Source organism: Elephantulus edwardii, unplaced genomic scaffold, assembly GCF_000299155.1.
Source record: "Elephantulus edwardii isolate Elephantulus edwardi_28Jun2011 unplaced genomic scaffold, EleEdw1.0 scaffold00031, whole genome shotgun sequence".
In the NCBI taxonomy this organism is placed as follows: Eukaryota; Metazoa; Chordata; class Mammalia; order Macroscelidea; family Macroscelididae; genus Elephantulus; species Elephantulus edwardii.
In genome coordinates, this window is record NW_006399781.1 from 13,023,792 (window position 1) to 13,031,819 (window position 8,028).

General features: G+C 40.4%; 1 pseudogene; it reads left to right on the forward strand.

Moving 5' to 3' along the window:
- Positions 1–1,099, forward strand: part of LOC102852181 — a 2,288-nt pseudogene extending 1,189 nt beyond the window's left edge.
- The last annotated feature ends 6,929 nt before the right edge of the window (positions 1,100–8,028 follow it).

Genomic DNA, 8,028 nt, shown 5'->3' on the forward strand with positions numbered 1-8,028 from the left:
ATTGTGCGAATATACCACAGCTTCTCTAGCCATTCGTTTGTTGATGGGCACTTAGGTTGTTTCCAACTCCTTGCTATTGTGAACAAAACTGCAATAAACATGGGTGTGCATATATCTGCTTGGATGTCAGCTATGGGAGAGACGAGATTTGATCTCACTATATACATAATGTGACTCCAAGAACAGAGGCACTTCCATGATGGATGGCTGATGGGCAATGGCACAAGGTCGTACTGTTGAATAGTGCCTTCCTTCGCCTACTCCATGTCAACTGAAACAGGATTTATGAGCATGTGATAGACCCTCCTGATACCAGCTTACTCGGATTACCAGGAAGTAATTTATAGCTTGGTCAGTGCAACCAAAAGCATGATTTATTCAAAGGGATCATCCAGGATGGGAGAATGATCTTTATGCCAAATAGATACATCACACAGTGTCCAAACCTGAATTGTGCTTGCCCAACATGCAGTGATTTCTTAAGCTTGGTGCAAGAAACAATAAATTTACAAAATCTTATGGCCAAGATGATTGCAAAGTTAAATTATTCAGAGACAAGACAGAGCCAATTAGAAAACTGTCATTGTGAGAAGACCTGCCAAAGTGAGTGGACTACTTTATCAAAACCAAGACTCCTGGATTGATGGCGACCATTGCAGAAACTGCGTGCAAAAGTGGCACCGTGAAATGCCAGAGGATGTTGTATCTTCCACTTAATCGCTCCTCAGATTCTCTCCTTGTGCACATTGCTGGTCAGTGCTGAAAGATTTGCCAACCAAAATGTATCTATGGAGGAAAAGTTCTTGCAGAAGGCCAGAGGATCCTAACCAAGAGCTGTCAAGAATACAGAGGTGGAGTGTTAGTGAAAATCACTGAAATGTACCCCCTACTGAACTGCTCAGAGAAGGATTATATTATTCCTGAGAACCAGTGCTACAGAGTCTGGAGAGATCATAACTTTTGTGCATAGGGATCTACATGTGGTGACAATTCAGAGTGCAAAAACTAGAATACAAAGGCTACTTGTGAGTGTAAGAACAGTTATATATCTATCCAAGGAGATTCTGCCTACTATGAAGGATATTGGTTCAAAGAATAGAAAAGCAGAAAACAAGAGAGGAGATTGTTAATCTTTTCCCCATAGAGTCACTAGAGGATTCTAACCGCCGGAGAGGTATGGTCTTTATGTTAGACATTCAATATGCCATAGGAGCTCCATTTCCACTTCCTATGTTGTTGTTATGTATGGTTGAGTTGAGTAAAACTCATAGTGACCCTACGAACAACAGAGCTGAACCCTGTCCTATCCTGTGCCATTCTCATCACTGCCAGTTCCAATCCACAAAGTACTCAGTAGGAGAAACACGGGTCATCTCTTGTGCAGATTTACAATCTCTAAAACCCACTGGAGGGTCAGCTGTGAGTTTCAACGTCACAAACCCATGGCAATTAATTTGATGAGTTTTGGTTTTGCAGTGCTTTTTTGTTTGTTTTGGTTTTGTTCTTATTTTTGTAGTTTGTTTTTTGGGTGTTTTTTTTTTGTTGTTGTTGTTGTTGCTGTTTTGTTTTTTCAGTTCGCTTATGTAACTTTCTCCTTTATGTCACAAATCAACTTTCTCAATGAACCATCTTACAAATAGCTCTTTTACATTCTGGTTTAATGTGGTTTCAATCTTTTTTTCCCCCTACCTGCTGTTGTTGGTGTAGAATTAGAACTGACTCACAGTTGGCCCTTCAAGGAGTTTTCAGAGGCAATAAATCACACAGGAATGGATTATCCATCTCTCTTCTGCAGAGCAGCTGGTGGATTTGAACTAAGTAACTTTGCATTGACAGCACAATTCCTTACCACAATTTCCACTAAGCCACCAGAATTCCCTCTTGAAATGTTCTTGTTGTAAACCATGCTCTGTCCTGCGTGGATCTCATTGTCTCTGACACACCTACTTCTACTACTCCAATCACTGAATCGATCCGTCTTATCAAAGGTCTCCCTCTCCTGCACTGTCCCTTCACCCTCCCAAAAATTATGTCCTTCTCTAAGGACTGGTTCCTCCTTGCATCATGCCCAATGTCAGACGAAGCTTCAGAATGCTTGTCTCCAAAAAGCAGCTTGGTTTTACCCTCTCCAAAACAAACCTGTTTGTTCTCGTAGCAGTCCATGGTGTATTCAACACTCTTCTCCAGCACCATAGCTCAAAGGCATCAATTCTCTTTCTATAATTCCTGGTCGTTGTCCAGTTTTCTGACACATAGCACACAATTGTGAAGCCTACGGCCCGGATCAGGCACACCTTAGTATCCAGCCTGATGTTGTTGCTCTTCAGTACTCTGGAGAGATCCCTGACAGCTGACTTTCCCAATGCAATTCGTCTCTTGATTTCCTGGCTGCTGATACCAAGAGTGTTGATTGTGGAACAAAGCCAACTGAACTGTTAACAATCTTAATCTCTTCACCATCCATCATGATGCTGCCAATTGGCCCAGTGGTGAGAATCTTTGTTTTCTTGATATTGAGCTTCAATCCATATTGAAGGTTGCAGTCCTTGACCTTCTGCAGCAAGTGCTTCCTCCAGTTCTGATGCCTCATTACTCCTGTACAGCCTAGCATCCCGGATGATCTGTTCTGCATACAGATTGAAAAGGTATGGAGACAGAATAACTCCCTGGTGGACACCCTTCTCAATTTTGAACCATGCAGTGTCTCCTTGCTCTGTTCTGATGACTTCCTCTTGCTTCAAGGAGGGTTGTTTTTTTATTTTTAATTTTTTGCTCCAGCTTTAATTTTATTTAGCATGCATTCATTGTAAATATTTGGATTCAAGGAGCCCTTTGGTGTAATGGGTTACATGTTGGACTTCTGTTTGAAGAGTCAAAAGTTTGAGCCCACCAGTCATTCCATGGGAGAAAGATGAAGTAGTCTCCTCTTACTAAGATTTACAGCCTCAGAAACCTCATTTGAAGGCAGTGGGTTGGTTTTATTTTCTTTTAATTATTCTGGATTCAGTTATAATTTGTATTTTCATTTATTTAATCAGTGATAGGTAAGTGGGTGCTGTGTGTTCTGCATGAGTGCCATGCCCCAGCCGCATCCTTGTTGTTGTTAGATGTCGTCCAGTCAAGTATTACTCACAGCAACCCTATGAACAACAGACTCGAAATCTGTCCTATCTTGTGCCATCCTCATCATCTCTGACACACCTGAGCCCATTTCTGTAGTTGCTGTGTCAATCCATCTTACTGGGAGTCTTCCTCTATTTTGTTAACTCTCAACATTTCTAAGCATTTTGCCCCCTTCTAAGGAATAGTCTCTCCCAGAAACATTTCCAGAGTATGAGAGATGAAGCGCTGCCATCTTTTCCTTCAAGGACCACTGTGGTTGCACTCTTCCCAAGACATGTCTGTTTATTTTTGGAAATTCATGAGCTCTTTGGTACTCATGTGCAACAACACAACGCGAAGGCATCTAATTCTTCTTGTGTCATCCTTATTTATTGCTCAGTTCTTGAAGGCATATCAAGTGATTAAAAAAATTATGGCCTGAATTAGGCACACCTTAATCTTCTGAAGAAAAACTTTATCATTTGCTTGAACTTCGTTGAAGTAGGGGTTTCTTATAAGCACAATCAAATGTTCTGGGATTCCCATTCTTCTCAGAGCCAGCTACTGTTTGTTGTGATCCACATTGTCAAATGCCTTTGCATAGTCAATGAAACACAAATAGGCATTCCTCTGGTACTCTCTGCTTTCTACCAAGATCCATCTAACATTAGCTATAATATGCCTAGTACCACAGCCTCTTCTGAACCCCGCCTACACATCTGGCAGTTCTCTGTAGATGTTTTACGCCAGTCATTTTGGGGTCATTTTCAGCAGAATTTTGCTTGCATGTGATATTGTTTGATAATTTCTGCACTCTGTTGGGTCATCCTTCTTTGGAATGGGAACCAATATCAATCTCTTCCAGTGAGTTGGCCAGGTGGCTCTCCTCCAGATTTCTTGGCACAGCTAAGTGAGCACATCCAGGGTAGCATCTGTTGAAGTATGTCAATTGGTATACTGTCAACTCCTGGAGTCTTGTTTTTTGTCAATTCTTTCCGAGCAGTTTGAACTTCCTACCTCATTAACACAGGCTTTTGATCATATATTGTTTGATGAAATTCTTCTGTGTCAGCCAATTCCTTCTGGTACAATGACTCTGCATACTCCTTCCATCTTTTAATGCTTCTTAGATAATTTAACATTCTTCCCAAAGCATCCTTAAGTACTGCCACTCATGACCTGAATTTGTTTTTTCAATTCCTCAGCTTAAGAAACGCTGGGTGAGTTTGGCCCTTTTGATTTTCAGACTCCAGCTCTTTGCATATTTCATTATAATACTTTGCTTTGTCATCCAGATCTGCCCTTTGAAATCTTCTGTTCAGCTCTTTAATTTCTTTCTACTAAGCTTTGATTTCTACCATAAGCTTTGACTTCTCAGTGCTGTAAGACAATATTCAGAGTCTTAACTGACATCCATCTTGGTCTTTTGTTCTTCTTCTGCCTTTGTGATAATCTTTTGCATTCTTCATGGATGATATTCTTGATATCCTCCCACAGCTCATCTGGTCTTCATTCATTAGTATTCAAGGCCTCAAACCTGTTCCTGACATGGTTTTGAAATTCAAGTGGGATAGATGTAAGGTCAAATTTTGGTTCCTGTGGATTTATTTTCTTCAGCTTCAGCTTGAACTTGCTTATGAGTATTTGATGGTCTGTTCAACAATCAGCACCTGGCCTGTTTTTCACAGCTGATATTGAGCTTCTTCAGTGATTCTTTCCACAGATATAATTGATTTGATTCCTATACATACCGTCGGGTGAAATCCATGTGTATAGCCTGTATTTGTGTTTCTTATAAAAGGTAATTACAATTAATAAATCATTGAATGTGCAGAATCCTATCATTCTATCTCCAGCTTCATTTCTGTCACCAAGTCCATATTTTCCTTTTTCTCTGTTCCCAACTTTTGCACTCCAATCACTCATCATTTTCAATGAATCTTGATTGCATATTCGATCAATTTCTGACTGCAGGAGTTGGTAAAAATCTTCTATTTCCTTCTCTTTGGTTCTAGTTGTCTGTGCATATATTTGAATGATAGTGGTACTCATTAGACTTCCTTGTATGTGTATGGCTATTATACTGTCATTCACTACATTGTATTTCAGGATGGATCTAGAAATGACTTTTTTGATTATGACAGCAACCCCATTTTTTCCTCACCTTTTCATCCCATTATATGATCATCTGATTCAAAATGTCCCATGCTAAGCCATCTCACTTAGCTAATACCTAGTATGTCAATATTTATGTGTTCCATTTCTTTTTTTAACAAAGTCAAATTTTCCTACATTCATGCTTCTCACATTCCACGTTCCAATCACTAGTGTCTCTTTACAGCTGTTTCTCCTTCTTTGTGTTTCCATATCTGAGATCTCAGCCTCAATTGCCATATCTGCTAGTTTAAATGTGCTTTATTATACATAGGGTTTCTGAAGACCTGTTATTTCGGAAGTGGATGGACAATCCTGTCTTAATATTTTTTTTTCATAATCCTATCTGACAGAAAAGCATTTTATAGAAAGGAGCAGATGAAAGACTTTTATCCTATTAAAGAAATGTCCCATAAAATTCATTCCTCTACCCTTGATTAGGGCACTCTGGTAGCTTAGTGGGAAGGAGCTGCGCGGCCAACTCAAAGGCAAGTTTCCATTCTTCCAGTTTCTCCTGAGGAGAAAGATGGGCAGTCTCCTTCCCTATAATTCTCCTGCCTCTGAAAACTGGAGAGTCGGTTCCTACTCAAAGGTACACACAAAAACTCTGGATTATATTTATATTCCTTGAACAGCCTCATGTATTTCCCCCATTTCGAATACCACTTATTTATCAATGACTCTCATATGATTATTTCTAGTATGTTGTTTTTGTTATGTGCCATCGAGTCACATGCAACTCATAACAACCCTATGCACAACAGCCCTAAAACCTGCTCTCTGCTGTGCCAATCTTATTTACTCTGACACTTCCACTCCCATTACCCCTGTCACTGAATCAGTCTACCTTGTTGAGGGTCTTCCTCTCCTTCCCTGTCCCTTCATCCTCCCAAGCATTACATTTTTCCCCAAGGACTAGTCCCTCCTTGCAACATGTCCAAAGTATGTCAGATGAAGTTTCAGAATCCTTGGCTCCAAGAAGCAGCCTGGTTTCACCCTCTCCAGGATGAACCTGTTCGTTTTCTTAGCAGTCAATGGATTATTCAATACAGTTCTCCAACACTATAGCTCAAAGGCATCAATCCTTCTATGGACCCTAGTCATTGTATAGCTCTCTAATGCATAGCAAGTAGCCGCAAAAGCTATGGCCTGGTGTCACAGACGAGAGCCACAGATAGGCAAAGGAGTAGAGAGGAAGCTCCCACTCACTTGCTTTAAGTCTGGATCTGAAGGACACTTGGCCAAGGGTGGCCCACATCAGGTCCTTGTGGCAGACAGGACTGACAGGCCCCAGCTCCCAGCTGGAAACAAAGGAGGATGCGTCAACAATTTAGATCTTCCCAAAAGAGCTGTGAGTGAGCATTAACATTACTGGTAAGTATATGCATTTTCTCCTGGACACAAGAGCCTACTTATTTGGTCCTAAAAGCCTTCTGAGGTCCCAATTCTTCTCACTATTTCTTAGTTGTTGGAACTGACGGAAAACCTCATAAGCACTTCCTTACTTCACCTCTGCCTTGCACATGGACTTCCGAGTTGTAAAACAACCCAGTGGTAGATGGAAATTGGTCCAGGACTTAAGAACTATAAATGACATAGTTATATCTCTACATCTTGTGGTTCCTAACCTTTATACTATAATAGAAAAAGTGCTAGTCAATAGGCCTTTTATTGTAAGAACTACCTTCCCTCTGTAACTTGATTTGTGCCACTATTAGAGCCTCTACTTGAAATATTATTGCTTTTTAATTTTTGACTCATGTACTTTTAACTTGTTAGTTAAATTTGTATCTTCTAGGCTACAACACTTCCATGATACATCTTCAAGGATATGAACATGTACGGCTAAGCACAACTGATAACAGTGCATCTAAATTCCAAAATCAATCTCCATAATCATCTATGTGTTTCCTATTGCCAAAGGGGCCCTTTAGAGTAGTGAGAGAAGACCTTCACCCTGAAACCCACAGCGTCCCTTTTCAGCAGGAAGTAGCTAAGAGAATACGCCATCCCCTTTTCCTTATGAATCAGAGTGAAGTCTCTCTCAGGGAAGAGTGATAGGGAATGGCAAAGGACACACTGAAAAAGGAGATTAATCAGAACTGGCTTTGACAAGCACTGTAGCAATTGGACAATTAAAACAGACAAGGCGGGGGAAGAACGAACTGGGGAGGAGGGTAGAGAAAATAGTGCAACAATGAATGAATGAAAACCCAAAATATCTGTAAATGTTCATTAAAATTAATAAAATTTAATTAAAAAAACCAACTATGGCCTGGATCAGGCACACCTTAGTTTCCAGACTGACATCGTTGCTCTTTAGTACTTTAAATAGGTCTCTCTCAGCAGACTTTCCCCAGTACAATTTGTCTTTTCATTTCCCTGCTGCTGGTACCAAGAGTGTTGATTACGGGGCCAAGCAAACTAAAGCTGTTAACAATCTCAATCTCTTCAACATATGATGCTGCCAATTGGCCCAGTAGTGAGAATCTTTGTTTTCTTGATGTTGAAAATAATATCAACATTGAAGGATCTATCCTTGACCTTCTGCAACAAATGCTTCAGATCCTCCTCCATGTAAGCAAGCGGAGTTGTGTCATCTGCATAACACAGATTATTGATGAATCTTCCTCTAATTCTGATGCCACATTTCTCCTCATAGAGCCCAGCTTTCCAGATGATCTGTTATACATATAGATTGAAAAGATATGGAGACAGGATGCATCCCTGGTGTACACCCTTCCCAATTTTGAACCATGCAGTGTTTCCCTG